An 18905-nucleotide genomic window follows, 5' to 3' on the forward strand; every position below is an offset into this window, starting at 1 on the left:
AGTACAGTCCATTATAATAATGCGTGTATGAGTGCTCTCGACGCACTGATCGCACATTGTATTTATGCACAGGCACAGACATTTCCATACATTCACGTTGTTTCCACACACATTCACGATAATTTTTTGATTTGTCATATTTATGTTGCTGTGTTTAGTTATACGGAATGGATCAAGAAGACATCTAAATTTGTCTTGAAAAAAGCTTGCAGAAAATATAGATTTTTGAGAATCACCCTTCAATCTTTTGGTTTACTTCGCTGGATATAGCAAATGATGAAAAAATAAACATTTGAAACAAGATAAATGGTCTATGCTTAATTTCATGAAGTGTGCGATTAATCGCGATTAATCACAGAAAAAGGGTGTGATTAATCAGATAAAAAATGTTAATCGATTGACAGCCCTAATATATATATATATATACATATATACATATATAACAAAGAGTGAAAAATTTAAGGGGGTCTGAATACTTTCCGTACCCACTGTATATATATATATATATATATATATATATAAGATATAAGTAATCTTAACCCTCATATTGTGTTCCAATCAGGATTTTCTTTTCCCCAAAAATCCTAGTTGATGTTTTTGCATTGGACTAAAACTTACTTACTTTGCTCACACAGGGTATAACTCACCTTTTTTTGTACTTTTTTGTTTTTCCCCCACCTGGTTATACTTGTGGTGTTCTATCAACTTGTTTTCTTTCAATCAGCACAGCTTTTGTGTTTCTTTATGGAAACCGATTGATTGTAGGCTCATTGATCTAAGCTTATGCACCTCAGTTTTTGAGTAATCACTGCCAAATTATCCACAAATAATGTTTTTTTTTTTTCTCACTCAAAAACTGAGGTGCATATGCTTGGTTCAGTGAGGCCTATGATCAATCAGTTCCAAAAAGAAATACAAAATCTGTGCAAACAGAAAACTAGCTGACAAAAATTTTTACTAATAAATAATATAGCATAATAAGAAATTTACAAGCAATTTTTAAAAGGACGGTAATTTTTGACCTAGAACACCAAACTAGGTAAGGATTTTCAGCATAGCATAAGGGTTAAAATTTCTTCTGTATTCCACAGAAAAAAAGTCATACAAGTTTGAAATGACATGAGGGTGAGTAAATTATGACACTTTTCATTTTTGGGTAAATAATGCTTGTAAGACAAAACGACGCTGTGACCCATTTTACTTCTGCAATATGATATATGTCTGAGTGAAACTTTCAACCAAGTTATATTTTTAAGGACAATTTGAAAAGATTACTTTTTTCTTTTTGATCTGGTACCAAGACAGTTGTTCTTTCAGTTGCAGTTGATTTTAGACAAAAAAATTATAACATTTGGCCATCACATTTCTTCAATTTTTTATATAAGCACTAGAAAGCTTGATGTGTTAGTACTTGCTTGCTTTAATGTGCACTTATTTTGGAGGTTTCCTAGGGCGGCATTCCTTTGGTGTTTAAGTGTTTAACATTAAAATTAACTAGAGAACTAGTGAAACAACCAAAGAAGAACAAAGTGCTCAAATCTAAATGCACTACACGCAGAGCCCAAAAGCCCCCAGACCTCTAAATCTCCCCGTGATGTGATACTCCATTAGTTTAATCTTCTCAGAAGAGCCTATAGACTCTCGAAACTGTTGCCAATTCCTCTAAAAATGTCACTTTACTGTTTTGAGAGCTGGGAGGACAGCCATTATCTATCTCAGTATAACGCACTGAAACAAACAACAAAAAGGCCTCACACAAACAAGCAATTACACATCAGGCTGGCAGTACAATTGCACCGCTACTCGGATCTGACCCAATAATTTGCCAAACACCATGACAGTCCTCAATCACACTGAAGCTCCACCGGATAATGTGACAGGAATTTTGTCTCTAAACGCTTCGGGCTTTCAACATTAACAAAGAACCAAGACAAAAACCAGCACAACAGTTCACATGCACTGCACGCCTCTGAACTCTGCCGGGCTTGAACTTACTCTGAAAATCTTTGTTTGATGTTACAGTACAAAAAACATCCTATTTTCTATCCTCCACTCTCCCAGAATAGTCCAGAAAAGGCAAGAGAGCAGACTGAAGCATCATTACCACCCAGTGCCAGAGTATCGACCAAAAAAAGGCCATTCCTGATATCCACAGTAAAGGAGGCATTACATAAATTACAGGCTGAGCGAGAGGCTGTTTGCTTTGCCCGTCACAGGAGCACCAAGGTCTCTAATTAATCTCCCCTTGGCCTCTATGATTGCAGGAGACATTGGCTTTGCAAGGCCAATACATGCATGGTAATGAGGGGAGAGAAGCACTTTAAAGACAGTTGGGTGAACAGGAGAAGAGATGTTTAAAAAACTAAATTGGGAATGATGCATTTAGTGTGCATGCTAACATTTTGCATAAGTGGTTTTGATTAACTGTGTTGACTAGCTTTATTTGCCTGTGGCATGTTTTAATTTTTATTTATTTCACTTTGTTAGTATGCATTTTCTGTAACCAGGTATATACCATTCTGATTCTGATTTTATATCCATGTTTCATCTAAAAATAACTATAGACCTTAGGGTAGTGACATATTAAATTTTTGACATGAATATAAACGAGTCTGTGGAGGATGGATTTACAATGCGTTTAATGGATTATAGCTACTGTTGTTTATCAACATACCGATTATTCAGCTGACAAAATATTTTTCTGGAAAAAAAAAAAAACTTTCAGTAGGCATAAACTCTATAAAACAGTTTTGAAAGTTGTGAGTTGGTGAAGATTACATTATCTAGGACCTAGGGCTGCACGATTATGACAAAAAATCATAATTGTCGATTATTCCCTTGAAATTGTAATTGCAATTATTAATTACGATTATCACAATTTACATTGAATGATGTTTATACCATTGTTTGATGCAACTGCATGCTGTATTTGTATATGAAAATAAACAAGCTGAAAACACTAACTGAAAACCCTTTAGTGCTTTTCTATAGTATTAAGCCTCAAATGTCAACTATACATCGGATTGGTTTCTTCTTTAAATTATAAAAAAAGTAAAAATATAAATGGTATTATAGTGTTATACTAAAACTAAAATAAAAAAATGGAAAAACCCTTAAGATAACATGTAGAAAGAAAACAAAAAGAAGCATCTTAAGCACAGAATAACATAAGTGGACTTTGAACGATTAATTGCCGCTTTGAACGATTACGTAATTGTGGCATCCATAATTGTAATTGCGATTAGAAACTCGATTAATTGTGCAGCCCTACTAGGACCTTTATACAGTTTGTGCCATTGTAAAGACTTGAAGTTTGTCCCTCACAGCCTCGTTTTCATCGCTGTGCTTATAAACACTACTTCATATTATACAGAGTTAAAGGTGTACTCAACAATATTTGAAAAACGCTTTTGACCACAGTGTCGGGCCAAGTTCTAAAACACACTTGCTGCCAATAAGCAGTAAGGGCCGTGTCTAGTAATGATAGGGAGAAGAGAGCGCTCGGTGAGTGCACAGGACGGATATTACGGAGGAACAAAACATTAAAAAGAAGGGTTACGATCAGGCAAGAGGTAGGACCCGTGTAAATATTGGAGCAGCTTTCCAACGGTGGAGAAAACTCAAGGAGCGGGAAGGCCTGGAATCGGACTCTGAGTTTGATTTGTTTCTTCTTGATAGGTGAGTTATGTTGATTTTTCTTTGTTTCACACAACTAATCTGTTTTGGCTTTTGCTTGAATATGTTGCGGCTGGCAGGCATAGCAGATTCCGCCATCGTCGCTGCCAGGGTTGTGAGTCATCAAAATAGGAGAGAGGTCCTGTTGGGGTATGGTGTATGTTTTGGTGCTTTCAAATATCAACATCGTTTGGCAAAATTCGCTTAGTGCACCTTTAAGAAGAAAGTAAAATGCCATCGAAACTTTTTCCAAGACAGTTTCTTTCAGAGATACATATACACCCCGCATCCCTAAATCAATATTTCGAATCTTCTTCCAATATTTCACATAGGCCTATAGTGAATAGTGAGCTTTGCACTGTCTGGTACAGTATTTTCTCATCTTTAGCATGCTCTGGCCTCTGCTAATGTCCTGTTTACAGACTTTTGTAATATTTCCAGACAAATTACATTTTGGGAAATGATTGCAATGCATTTTGTGTGCAAGTTAGGAACAGAGATCGGCCAAAATAAAACAAAAAAGCTGTTTGCCAATCACAGGTTTTTAAGCAAAAACCAGTTGGTTCTGATTGATGGCCGGTGCATCTCTATAATTCAATATAGCATCTAACCTGACTAAGGTCTATTCAACTAAAAAAAATGTTCGATCAAAAGCTCAATTACATTCATGCAGGACATTTTTGTCAGTGTGTCAACTCAACACATTGCAAAAAAGCACAGAGAGGAGCATTTATTTTATCAGAGGATGTTCTTTCATAACTTATAATTTCATTTAAATATCAACTTCATCTAAACCAGGGGTGCCCAAACTCGGTCCTGGAGGGCCGGTGTCCTGAAGAGTTTAGCTCCAACCCCAATTAAACGTCTTGGCAAAACAAAAAGAGATACAAATGAGACAACTGCTAAAGAATGGTAAGTGTATAAACTATACAATTAATTTGGAAAGCGTAACTAAGATAATCTTGGAACAATTTATTAAAAAATCTTTGAGTTCACTGAAATCTCTGGCTTTTTCAATTTCAAGTCTCCATTTGTTCTCCATTTTTAAACTCACTGTTGTGTAGGAAAAACAACTGAGATATTAAGAGATTCCATTTGTGATGTTTCTTTATTTTCCCAGAAAGGATCTTATCACATCTGAGGTAAATGCAATCATTACAAGTAATAAAACAGAATGGAGTCCTTTAGGTAACACAATAAACATATGAAAGAATCATTTGGACCATACTGTATCAGTGGCAGCTGCACTTTTTCTTTGGCAGCAGAAGTCAGGAAAAGGCCAGATGCGAGGACACCAAGGAAATATTTTCCCATTTTTAAGCACATTTCTGTTGAGCAAATTTGTAAATGAAAAACTTTTATTAGCTGTTTTAAGCATTTAGACGCACATCTAAATCTTCTGAGTATTAGGGGGTCATCTCGGTCTCTTATATTTGGGCTTTAGAAAGCAACAGACAAAATATAACCCCTTTACCTTGTTTCTGATAAATTATGCAATCCAGCTTCAGTATTTGTGTGCATGCATCTGTCTCTTCGCCGCAGAAGCTCTCTGTGCTCTGCAACGCTGAACATTCAGTTTGAAGCCTTGGGCATTGTTTGGCTCTCTCTCTCTACAGAGCTGGCAGCCGTGTCTATATTTGCTGTCACTCAGCCTTTTCTATAAGGCATTCTGCAAAGCCATATAGTGTTCCTAACTAAAGCAGCCTACTGTGCTTAACATCAAATAAGATTTTGGAAGTGCTACAGGACCAGCACTGTTCAAACAAATAATGATTTTTTGATTCAATCGTGTGATGTCATGAGTTTACCTGGACTGTTTAACTGTATTATTGTTTTACCAGTAAGTTGGAAGCACTCATCAGAAAGATAAAAAACAGATTGCATCTGCTCGGAACAGCAATGATATTAAATAGAGGTCAAATGGAGACTTTTGTCTCAGCGACTCTACTTCTCTTGAGAAAAAGACCAACATTGTCTCAAACTGTGCTCAGATTTGCCAAGACATCAAAGTTAGAATTTCTACAATTACCTATCTAGCATTATCAAAACAAATATAACTAAGAACTCAATTAAGTCTCTTAAACTATAAAAATGCAACATTTCAGCAATAAAAAATGTCCTCTGACCAGTTTAAATAATAAAAAATAAAAAAAACATTAGTAAACATACACAAAATGACAAAGAAAAGCAAAAGAAATTTAAAAACAGGCAGATTTGCCTGTGGAAAGAAATTGTGATATATGTCAATGTCTTACAACGACCGTGTTACAGTTTGCCCTGAAATTCCATTATGTATCAGTCTATGTTCAATTAGCAAAGTTCCATTTGAGCATTTACTACACTAAATTGACCATCAAGCCTCCATCAGGCATTACAAGTGTGTTTTATTCTCCTCTTAGCTAAAAAACATTCTCTCTTGCAGCAATCAAACAAATGAAGAAACATAACATCAATTAGCTGTGAGTCAACAGAGACAGACATTATTTATGAAAACACATTCATATATGAATTTATTTTTAGAAATGGGTACTTAGTAATCTAACTGATGGTGCATCATGTTGTTGTCTCTCATTTGGCACATCAGGCTGTGTGTTGTAAATGTACTCTGGCCATGAATGCTGAGGCTTGATTACCAGTAGGAAAACAAGGGAATTGTCCCCAAGCATACGACAAAAGATGATTATGCATAATCATGGACATTATAAACACTTTTTTTACATAGGTCTCTGAAATACCTGATTCTGATTGGAAAATCATGGCATTCAGATATTTTGGCACCATCTCGCATCTCATTTATCGATTGTAGTGAAAATGACCATTGAGGACTTCTTCTGAGGAGTTTTTCTTGTTGCTAGGCTGATGTAATTGCCTGACTGTAATTGCCTTTTTGTCTTAGTGAAGTTTTAATATAATATATTATACAGTTAAATTATATATACAAAATTTAATTCAAGTCAGTATTACATTTCCAGATATTTATTTATTTAGCGAGTAATAAGTGGGATGACTTACAGTCAGCCCTACATGCGCCACAGACCTTCCCACACTCTTGCCATATAACACAAAACTGCTAGGTGACTAAATATGTATTAAACTTTTAATCAAGGGCAAATTTGTCATGTTTATAGCCTGAGACATCCAGATGCCTCAAAAAAAAGATAAAACTGCAACCTAAATGCAGCTTCTGAGTCTAAAAGAAAATGATTGATTACACCCATTTAAATGGCCTAGAAAACTAGTTCCTAAACACGGAAACCTACAGTCTGGGACTTTTTTATTTTTATTTTTTTCCCTGGTTTCAAGTAGTTTTAGAAATGTGTTAACTTCAGTTTTTCAAATGTGGATGAAGCATTTAATATTAAAAAGCCATTTAATGTTTAAACTCAACAGAGAGTCAAATGTAGGCTTACTAAATGCTATTGTTGTGCTTTCCAGAGTCCAATTGTTAAACTGACCCATCTTCAGGGCTTAGAAGAAGAAGACCTGAGACTTCAAGCTTACAATCTTTATGAGATATTACACTCAACTGTGGTCATACATTAAATAAATACCCCACTGATTTACATAAATCAGGAAGAGGAATGAAATTTGCATAAATCCTATATGACCCCCGACTAATCTACATTAAGTAAACAGAACTCATTTACAGTGAGCTCACAACTCATTTACTTGTTTATCTTTTCCAACACAGCAAAAACACTTTTATCTAGTGTTATTTACCACATTATCCACAATATTCTTCACAATGATATTGTGACATGAAATATAGTCGGATTCATGATGTGCAGTCAAAGTAATGCAAGCTATTCATAATATGACTCAAATGAGGAAAAATGCACCTTGGTTTTGCATTGAATATGAAATATTCTTTTCAGATTTTTTAAATAAGAATGTCACTCTTTTTTGTTCATTTCTGAGAGCTTGTCAAAATGATTTTTAAAATAGTAATACATTAAAAATTTGAACTGTTTGAAAAAAAGAGGAAAAATAGCCTCTCTTTAAAAACACAAAGCAAGGTTTTAGTCGGTTTTAGTTAGGGGTCATATGATGTTGCTAAAAAAGAACATTATTTGGTGTAATGAAATGTGTTTATGCGGTTTAAGGTTAAAAAAACACATTATTTTCCACATACTGTACATTATTGTTTCTCCTCTATGCCCCGCCTTTTTGAAACGCGTCGATTTTTACAAAGCTCATCGGTCTGAAAAAACGAGGTGTGCTCTGATTGGCCAGCTATCCAGTGCGTTGTGATTGGCCGAATACCTCAAGCGTGTGACGGAAATGTTATGCCCCTTACCATACTGTGATGCCGTGTCCCGGTGCGACGAGACAAAACCAATAAAACCCATTACAAATGAGGCATTTGTAGCATCCAGTGGGGACATAATTACTGATTATAATGACTTATACTGTCTTTTTACGCGTTGCGTTGCATTGCATTGCGCCACGTAAACATAAAACCATGTCTGCATTTGTGATCGGAGAAACGACAAACAACAAGCGCTACTCCACACTGCTCAAAACTTGTTTTGAATCATCAGTGGCAAATCCTTTAAATATGAAAACGTACTTAGCGAGTCAGCATTATTTGTCAGAACAGCCGGCATTGTAGGCTATACTCTCCCAGGAAACAGTCCTCGTCTTCCGTAAAATGCATTTCACACATCTGAATATTTGGTTTGAACTGTTCTGGCACAGTGTTGTAAATACAACTTAACCACAGATTTCTAGTTGTGTCCTCTTTTGAAAGGCCAAACAAAGTAGTTTCGCTTTCACAACGAAAAACACACGGCAGCAACAATACTACAGAATCAAAGTTACGCCTTCTTTCTTTGCGTGAACATTTGGGTGGTGTTATGCCAAGTTTCCCACACAGTGACGTAGACATCTGGGGGCGTGTTTAAACGAGGCATTTTAGGAGGGCGTGGACGAGTCTTAACTTTTATAAAGAATATCTCTTTGGGTTTGAGACTTTTGTCTTTGCAACTTTAGGGATCTTATCTATTCACGAACAGCTTGTAACACTTCAAAGAGAAAGGAAAACTTGAAATCGCATCATATGACCCCTTTAATGTCTTTGAACTGTTACTCCTCTACAATTAACCATCAGTCCAGTGAGATGGAAAATTGACTTCCAAGAAAATGAGTTATTGCACTTAATTCATTTTCATTTATTACTTTTTCTATGAAGACTTTTAATTCTCAAAGTGAACCTGCTAAACATGCAGCTTTATCTCTGCCTTGACACATCTGTGTATCTGAGCAAATTTTTGATTTCTGATCCAAAGCAAACATTTATGATCAAAATATCAACAAAGTATGCATGTTAATTTGCTTGCTAATTTACTTGTAGGAAAATCAAGAAATAAATAAATAAAAATAACACACACACACACAGTTACTTTTTTCATATATTATAATTATATAATTAACTTAATAAACCCAGATACAGCAGAAATTGACAGCTGGTGACAATGGACAGCAGCTTTTAGATTTCAATAAAAAACTCCTCCCATGTTTCAAGGAAGAAAAAGTATCAAGCAACCTGAAGGTGAGTAAATGATGCTTAAAGCAAATATTCTGAGGAAGATGTGACTCAACTGAACTGACCAAATTTAGAAACATGAATCCATTTTCTGCCAAGTATATTGATAACATAACCTAAAGTAATTATCAAACAAAATAACATTCTTCATGGAAGATACTTTTAAAATCAAAGGAACACAAGCTCCTCTGAACAGAATTTCTCATAATCTGTCAAAAACATGTCATATCTTATGTTCGACTATTAAATAATGCAAGTTTTATGAAGATAGAGGTCTGTAGAAGGCCATCACAGGCCTAACAGACAACAGGATGTATAGGTCTCTTCAAAGGGTGAATCTTATCAAGCTGTGGTGAAACAGTAGGTGCCAGATGGCTTAGTACAGCACTAAGACACACACACAAAAAATCTCCCTCTTATGTTACACCAAGGAGAATTCTGACACAAATGATAATGCTGGAACTCACTACACAATAAATAAACACATTTTATCCACATTAAAATGCAAAAATGTACTTTTGTAGTGTCAATATGGAGTGTGCATGAAAACGTCTCAGGTTACTTATGTAACCATGGTTCCCTGAGTAGGGAACGAGACACTGCGTCCTCTAGGGGTCGCTATGGGGACGCCTCGTTGTGACCCGTGTCTGAAGCATACATTGAAAAAACGGAACGCCTGAAAATATACATAAAGTCTTGATATCTTTTGTCCAAAAGGCTTAAAGATTAAAAAAATTATATAGGCTATATATATAAACATGCTACTCCAAGGTGCTTCAGATAATACCATTAGGGACGCACCGAATGTTCGGCAACCGGAATTATTCGGCCGAAAATGGCAACAAAAGCTCTTCAGTGTTCGGCTGAATAAGTGAAAAGACTGAATAAATTGTACCGAACAATGACGTGACGCGATCAAATAGCAACCAGCGAAGAGTGAGAGACGCACACTCTTTATGATGCAGCACACGTCAGTACAGCAGTGTGAAGCATTTAAAACTGTCCGAGAAAGACGAAAAAAATCATTACAAGCACCGACAGCGAGAGACTGTTTAGTACTGCAGAGCATGTCTTCGATGAGAAAAGGAAGGGGTGATTGTTGCTGGTTACTGTATGATGATTGAAATCACGAAATGGCCTTAAACAATTAGTAAATAAACTGCAGAACGTTATGTTTTCTAATACACGCACGCATTGCATGTATTCTGACAATGCTGCACGAACTCGCCGCGCTATCTGCTTGTTAACCAGGGTTCAAAGTTCAAAGCGCGAGGAAAATCTGCGCTAAACAGTGTTACTTGTCAGTTGCTCAGTCACATTGTTATGAATTTTTACAAGGCATGAGACAATGCGATACATACGACATATTCGTAATGAGACTCGTTTATAAATCTGCTGTTGTCAACAAAAAGAAGCATTGAGGTCTTCCTGCGCGTTTCGGCCAAAATAAAAGTTGACAAAAACTCTATCAACATTCATAAATGTTAGCATTGTTGTAATTTTACTGTTGTTCTGTAAAATAAATGAAAAAGACAGTAATAATGATAATAATAATTGCAACGGCTCTGTTAATACATTTATTATAACGTACACACATAGTGTTCAAATTGGGATCTGTAATATTTTCTAATGTTTTAAAAGAAGTCTCCTCTGCTCAGCAAGGCTGCTTTTATTTGTACAGTAAAAATACATGCCTGATTCAAGAAGGGGGTCTGATGGCCATAAAATGAATTAAAATAATCATAAAAAAAAATAATAAAAACTTTTAAAATAAACTAAAATTGATTTAAAATGAAAAAGTTGAGAAAAAGCAAGAACTCCATCAACATTGTAATTTTACTGTTGTTCTGTAAAATAAAAAAAGTAAGACAATAGGTATGATAATATTAATTACAACAGCTCTGTTAATACATTTATTATAACATTCACACATAGTGTTCAAATTAGGATCTTTAATATTTTCTAATGTTTTAAAAGAAGTCTCTTCTCAACAAGGCTGCTTTTAATTGTATAGTAAAAAAAATACATGCCTGATTCAAGAAGGAGGTCTGATGGCCAAAAAATATTATTTTAATAACTTATTAATTTTAAGTTAAATTGTGCTTGGTTGGTATAGTGTCTGCTAGAATGTAAAAAATGTTCAGTGTTAAATATTTTTTAATTGTTGTTTTGTAATTTATTTTTTTCTTTGAAAGGCAAGACAAAACTGTAAAAAGCACATTTTGGCTATTTAATTTATGCAATGGTGAAAAAAAATTGCCAAAATACATGTGGGAAAAAATTTTGAAAAACCGTGTTTGGTATTCGGTATTCGGCCCAGTGTTTCATTTTGTTCGGTTTCGGCTTCGGCCAAGAATTTTAATTTCGGTGCATCCCTAATGAAAACATTCCTGAGACGCAATGGACAACATCAAAGAGCACAATACATGCTTCAAAGAGGGCAGTGCATCTTATCTTACCTGTCTAATACCTCCACAACACCACAAGCTGCTGCAGTCAGAACCTTCCCAAAAAGACCTGCGTTGTGTCTCTGAGGAATGGCTAATTGGAGGAATTATGTGCGTATTAAGAACGCTAGATTCGCTTCACACCCAGTCGATTAATCTGTCAATTCTGTTCCTTATGTTGTTTGTTGCCTTGGTTACAGTCATACATAAATGCAGTGATACAGTACAGTGCGGCTGCTTTAGAGTAGAGCCAGCAGTAGTTGGGCTGGTGGATTCAAGAGGAGGGGAGCTGGTCATTGCACAGCACTGCACAACGCAAGTAAACACTTCGACATTTAAGGACTCATGAAAATCTCTCTAAGGTGTTCTTGGAATATATATGACCAAAATTTCCAGTATCCAGATTCCGGACTTTTGAGAGTGTATGAGAAATCCCACTGTACTAATCTGCTGTGCAAAGGCAAATTGCAGTTTCTACATGTTTTGTCAAAACGGAGTTATGACGACCAAAATCAAGTTTCTTTGATTATGGTCTGTCCTGTGACAGATGGGTTTGGCTCAACTGTGCTCAGATTCAGAGAAAACACTCACACGGTGTGAAAACTCATATCAAATCAATCAAAAAAAATGTAAGCCATTTTTCTCAGTTCTAGTGTTGGCATAGTTTTTGAATATTGCCTTTTTTTCAACTGCAGGAGACAAAAATCTTAAGGGCAAACTTGGTGTCAAATATACAGTAAATTAAGATAATGCAAATATTAGTTGAAGAAATTAAAATAGACATACAGCAATGCAATATTCCCTCCAAATAAATCTGTGTCAGTGCAAAGAATGAATGAATGAATGAATGAATGGTTATTTATCAGGAATTGCCTCATCAGTAGTAAAAGAAAGTTATTTGTTTTTTTAGAAAGTTCTGCACATACCATAACTTTCAGAAAATGTTCTTCACAGACATGAGAGAAATGAGATATGCCATGGCACTGAACAAAGAGAACTGCTCAGTTAACTTAATTTCCCGGCTGTTCTAGGCATGCTTCCACTGAAAAACATTGAGGGTGGATCACTTAACAACAAGCACCCGCCTCATGATAACACCGTTTCCCAGGCAACAAAAAAAGGAGGGAAAAGCAATAGCTTCTGGATTCCAATAGACTATAAAAGCAAAGATGTTGCTCTATTTTATTCCATGGCTGCTTTTCAAGTATTAGCTTGCAGTGAGAGAACCACAACAACACTTCTCAAGAGAAGAATCAGATTTTCCAGCTCTAACTTGGAAGTCTTACATCAGACTGTTCTCTTGCTGAGTTAGAGTTAGTTTTGGGAATCAGTGATGGGTATGTTAGCAGCAAGCAATAACTCCTGCTGGTAATATGATAAAAACATATTCCCTCCGATCTTTCCACATTACAACACTGGGCTTCCGTATTCTCACTGCTAACCCAAACCCTTGTTTTCAAGCAGATATAAATCTACACCTAAACAGAGACACAATTGAAGCCAAAACCCTAATTAAAAACCAATCAGACCTGGTTTACAAAGATAGAGACTCAATTTTCTCGACTGGATGAAGACCAACACTACATAAAAAAAGAAAGATATTATGATAAATTAAATCCTACTGAACATCTAATTAAATTGCACTCTAATGTTAATACTAAAAATAAATGGACTTTCTAAGAGAACTATTATCCACTGTTACTGGAAGTTACGCAGCTGTGGTGCTTTCATGTCCCTAGAACTTGTGAAGCTAATGACTCAAATCCACTGACCGGAGTCCAGCTCCATTAGACCTGAATGGACTAATGCATCCCCAGATGATGATGGAAATGTTGACTATGTGAAATGAGTGGGTAGGTGAAATATTAACTAACATCTCCAATTTATATTCCCCTTCATATCTGACATCGGACAGAGAGTCTCTCTCTGAAGTCGAGTTATACTGTGAAATAAAAGTTACTGTATTTTCTGTGTAGTTTTTTTTTTTTTATACACTGCAAAAACAGATGTGTCAAAAAACAACACACATGGTTGTGTTGACAGCATTCTGACACATGTTATGTAGGATTTTAACACACAATGTGTAATAAATAAATAAAAAATCCTTTGGACAGATTAACACAAAAAATGTGTTATCTCCTGGGCCGGCAGTTTGTGTTTATGGAAATAAATACAATACATATATTTAATATGGTAGCACATAAAAAGCTCTAAAATGACTAAAAACCATTAATAAAATAAATATACAATATATACATCTCAATTTATTAAACTTAAAATATTAAATGGCAATGCTTATTATTTTTGTCATATTAACACATTAATTAGCAGTTTCTGATCATTTTCAGTTACACATAATGTGTTTAAATGACACGTTGTGTGTTAAATTACATTACACAGTAGATGTGTGATCCATCTTAACACACAAGTTGTGTTAAATTTGACACAACATGTGTTGTCCCTGAGCACACTCACCACGTGTTAAAATTCTGCACAACATGTGTCATTTTTAACACATCTCTTTTTGCAGTGTACAAAATATTAAGTAAATGTAAAACTGACAGTCCAACAGTTAATGTTTAAGTTCAAACGCATTTGCACCAGTTGATTGCATCTCATATTCATGTTAAATAAAGTTATCAGTTTCTAAATAAGTGTATTTTCTGTCAGGAGATAGGACAGATTGAGACACTCCAGGGGTATGAATCTAGGTCATGAGGGCATGTGTTTTGTGTGATGCTTTTTTTTTAAACAAGGCCGTCCATAAATCTCAGAAACTGTAGATTCAGTCCTATTATTTGTCTTCTGTAATTTTTACTCCAATCTCTCTCTATTTGCCTCTCTGCTTCTCTCATTCACACACATGCACAGCCATGATATTCATCCTCTTATTTTATGCTTAAAATCAGCTCCAGGGAATTTGGTGTCAACTGGAGGTTTCTATTTAGACAGAAATAAAAAAAGACGAGATCTCGTAATCTCAGCCATATGCATGGCGGCATCTCAGTGACGTTTTTCTCATGATGAAAGCTGTCTCTCCCAGCTACGGCAATAGTGACACTGTGTTAAGCACTTACTTATATATATATATATAAAACTAAAAATAAATTGCTTTGAAACTGAAATTGAAATTAAAATGAAAAATTATCTGATACTTCCTGGTGTTCCATGGTCATGGGGACCTTGTAAAAAGGCCAGAATTCAACAATTATTTTCTGTTTTCCACAAAACTGCACATAAACAAACACATGCATACTGAACAACATATGTGAGTTTTTATGTTTTTGAAAAAAAAAGCCTCTTATGCTCATCAAGGCTGTATTTTAGTTGATCAAAAATAGAGTAAATTAGTAACATTTGATATAATTATTTTCTATTTTCTTAATTTTCAGCAGCAATTTCTCCAGGCTTCAGTTTCACATGATGCTTCAGAAATCATTCTAATATGCTGATTTTGTGCTCAAGAAACATTTCTTATTATTATAAATGTTAAAAATAGTTGTGCTGTTTAATATTTTTGTGAAAACTCCATTTTTTTTTTTTTTTCTGGATTCTTCAATGAATAGCATTGAATAGCATTCAGGATTCTTCAATGAACAGCATTTATTTGAAATAGAAATCTTTTATAACATTATAAATGTCTTTCTTGTCACTTTTTGATCAATTTAATGCATCCTTAATATGTTAATAAACATACATTTCTTCTGAACTTAGGGCTGCACAATTAATCGAATTTGTAATCGCGATTACAATTATGGATGCCACAATGACGTAATCGTTCAAAGCGGCAATTAATCGTTCAAAGTCCACTTATGTTATTCTGCATGCTTAAGATGCGTTTTTTCTTTCTACATGTTATCTTAAGGGTTTTTCCATTGTTTTAATTTTAGTTTTAGTATAACATTATAATACCATTCATATTTTTACTTTTTTTATAATTTAAAGAAGAAACCAATCCGATGTATATTTGACATTTGAGGCGTAATACTATAGAAAAGCACTAAAAGTTTTTCAGTTATAGTGTTTTCAGCTTGTTTATTTTCATATAAAAATATGGCATGCAGTTGCATCAAACAATGGTATAAACATCATTCAATGTAAATGTGATAATCATAATTAACAATCGCAATTACAATTTCAAGGGAATAATCGACAATTATGATTTTTGTCATAATCTTGCAGCCCTATCTGAACTAAAATCTTATTGAACTTTTAAATGGTAGTTTATGTGGGGGAAAAATATGTTTAAAAAAAAAAAAAAAACTTACTCAGAAATAGCCAAAAAAAAAACTGTGACACTAATATTTCCGCAACAGGCACTTGAATAGTGTAAAAGAGCACAGTGAAAGGACCTCTTAGCAGCTAATCACTGGATTATAATTGGTTTGGTTATATTTTTGGCAGCCTCCATCTGAACCACAACTGATCAACAGGTTGTTGAGTAATAATAGAAAGATCTGACTAGATCATCTGACACCTCCAACTACTGCAGCCAGTGGTCAGCCATTACAGAAGTGCATTGTTTTGATTTAGTTTTGGGAAATCTGCAGTGGGGAAGGGGGGGTGGTGCTCTTGTTTATCACCTCTGGTGCAGTGCGGGTGTTGGCTGGGGGTGGAGGTGGGCCAGGTGTTATGTTATATAAAGGGATGACGGGCCCTACTAAGAGCTCTGGAGAACAGGATGGTGTTTTGAACAGAGGTGGTGGGAGGTGTTTTAGCCCGTGGGTTGAATTCACACACACATACTGTAGAGACACTGACACAAACACAGTGTCCGGGCTTCTTTGTGCTCGTCTTCTATGGGAGCCACAGAGAGTAAAGTCAGTTCTGCTATATTCTGTCCTGATGCCATAGCATCATCAACAACTGTAAAAAAGTAGATGGACTCCTTTAAACACAATGGGATGTTAATTAAAACTAAATTAAGAGGTGGACACACAATACAAACTGACCAAATCTGACAACAAAAGCTTCTTACAATTTTCCTCTTTCATGAGTAAAAAATAACATAGAATGCAACAACTAAACAAAATGTGTTGTTATAAACTAGCGCAACAATCATTGACTGTTACATAAGAAATAATGGCCTCTCAAACAATACTGTGACCACTAAATTACAGGTTGAGAGCATTTAAAGGAAACTCATAGGTTAAATACAACGTAAGCTCCATTACCACAGAAAAAACCCTTGAAAACATAAAAATGTTGGCAATTATGTACTCACAATAGAAGTCTATAGGAAAAGTGCAAAACAGTTAATTATTGCAAACACGTGTGTGTGTGTGTGTGTGTGTGTGTGTGTGTGCATGTTTATGTGGTTTTAGGACACAAATTTGTATAATAACATGGGTATGACAGGTATTACAACGAGAAGGTGATTTATGAGGACATTTTCAGTGTCCCCGTAATTCAAAAGGCTTATAAATAATTCAGAATGAGTTTTTTTGAAAATCTAAAAATGCAGAAAGTTTCCTGTGAGGGGTAGGTTTAGGGGTAGGGTAGGTGTAGGGCAATAGAAAATACGGTTTGTACAGTATAAAAACCATTACGCCTATGGAGAGTCCCCATAAACCATAAAAACAAACCTGTGTGTGTGTGTGCAGGGCTCCAGACAAAAAAAAAATCACTTAAGGAGCCATTGACTCCTATAACAAACAAAAATGGGTGCCAAATTATTTATTTAAGTGCCACAGAATAAACGTGTTTTATTTCTTTGTTTTTAAACACCTTAACATTTCAGTCATACTGTTATGTATTTATGTCTCCCCTCCTTTTACAGCATCAGCATTTTAATCCATCCTGTATATTTCCTGGGAACTAAGTTTCACTTAAAGTGTGTGAACTAAACGTCTTTTCCAACTTGAGAACTATACAGTCACAAAGAATTGTTTAACACACATATTCTGTGCCAATAACGCGGACCATAATTATGTCAGCATCACTTGACCCTTGAGTGTAGTTTGGACTCCTCCTCGATGCATCCTATAAATGTTGTCATATGTCTTGCACACATCCCGACTGTTTTTCTTTATTAGTAACATGCAATTTTATAGGAGTTGCTGAATTTTATCTTTAGCTCCTTGTAGTGTTGTCAAAAGTCCAGGTATTTCGTTACCAAGTCGGTACTAAAAAAATGAAAACGTTACGGTACCAGGTTTTCTTAAGTACCAGTGGTACCGAGTAGAGCCCGACCGATATGGGTTTTTTGGGGGCCGATGCCGATATTAGGGTGTACAAAAAGACCGATACCGATATATTGGCCGATATTCTTTATGTGTTGGCTATATTATAGTACAGTATAGTCAAAAGTTTGGACACACGAATTCCCATTCGTGTGTCCAAACTTTTGACTGGTACTGTATATAGCCTACATAAACAGAATATATATACATAAACACATTTTTTGCAATGATAACTCAAATGTGGTGATCAAACACTTATAATGATGTGACAAACATAGGCCTATGTAGTGGAGGCAGGGTATTTAAGAATTTAACAATAAACTTTATTATTCAAAATGAGTCTGACATCAGTGCACTTAACAGTAAACATCACTTCACTTATTATAAATAACTTAACACAAATAGAACAAAATATATATAACTTGAATCAAGAAATTAAACAAGGTAACTGTGTAGGGCAAGCAAGCTACTACCAAACCAACAGGGGCAGGTTTATGCAGGAAGCACAGTTTTCCAAATGTAAACATCTAAAATGAATAAATAATAATAATGAATAATACTTTTCACAAACTCTGTGTTGTGTATTTTCTGGTAATCAAATGAACATGCACAACATTCGTATTTAAATCTTCTTTTTGCAGTTTAATAGTCACAGACACAGTCTATATATACGTACTGACCTGTTTTTTATTTATTCATCAAAAATAAGACAAATTCCATGAAATTCCGCGTTATACAGTAAATTCTGTTTTTATGACTGGATTCCGCAATTCCGTCCATGTTTTCTGCATCGCGGAAATCATAGGGCCCTGCTAATGTAGCAAACGAATATGATAAGCTCATTGTGAGAGCAAAAGACGGGGACATTGTTGTTTATTTACCTAGCATTGAGTCTCTCCAACTAGGTGACAACTTAGCGTTAAATCACCATTCAACAGACTCAAGCCACCACCGCACTGCCGTCTATTGGACTGCAGAAAGATACTAACTTTTCAATCTGCTACGTTACTGACTGTACTGACAAACTATGCTGACACCGTGTCTGCGCCGCAACAG

At 35.3% G+C, this 18905-nt stretch overlaps 1 protein-coding gene across 2 annotated transcripts in view; it reads right to left on the reverse strand.

The window, feature by feature from the left end:
• The window catches only part of LOC107658068 (caM kinase-like vesicle-associated protein), a 29230-nt gene that overhangs the window by 6317 nt on the left and 4008 nt on the right, over positions 1 to 18905 (reverse strand). Inside the window, exon 1 of one of the 2 annotated variants that reach the window (XM_016446489.1) lies at positions 1866 to 1871. The exons of the other annotated variant lie outside the window; for it this stretch is intronic. The gene's annotated coding sequence lies outside the window, so the exon portion shown is untranslated. Of the gene's footprint in view, positions 1 to 1865; positions 1872 to 18905 lie in introns of those variants that run through there. 2 annotated transcript variants of the gene reach the window in all.

The sequence above is a fragment of the Sinocyclocheilus anshuiensis genome, unplaced genomic scaffold (assembly GCF_001515605.1).
Source record: "Sinocyclocheilus anshuiensis isolate Anshui unplaced genomic scaffold, SAMN03320099.WGS_v1.1 scaffold2171, whole genome shotgun sequence".
NCBI lineage: Eukaryota > Metazoa > Chordata > Actinopteri > Cypriniformes > Cyprinidae > Sinocyclocheilus > Sinocyclocheilus anshuiensis.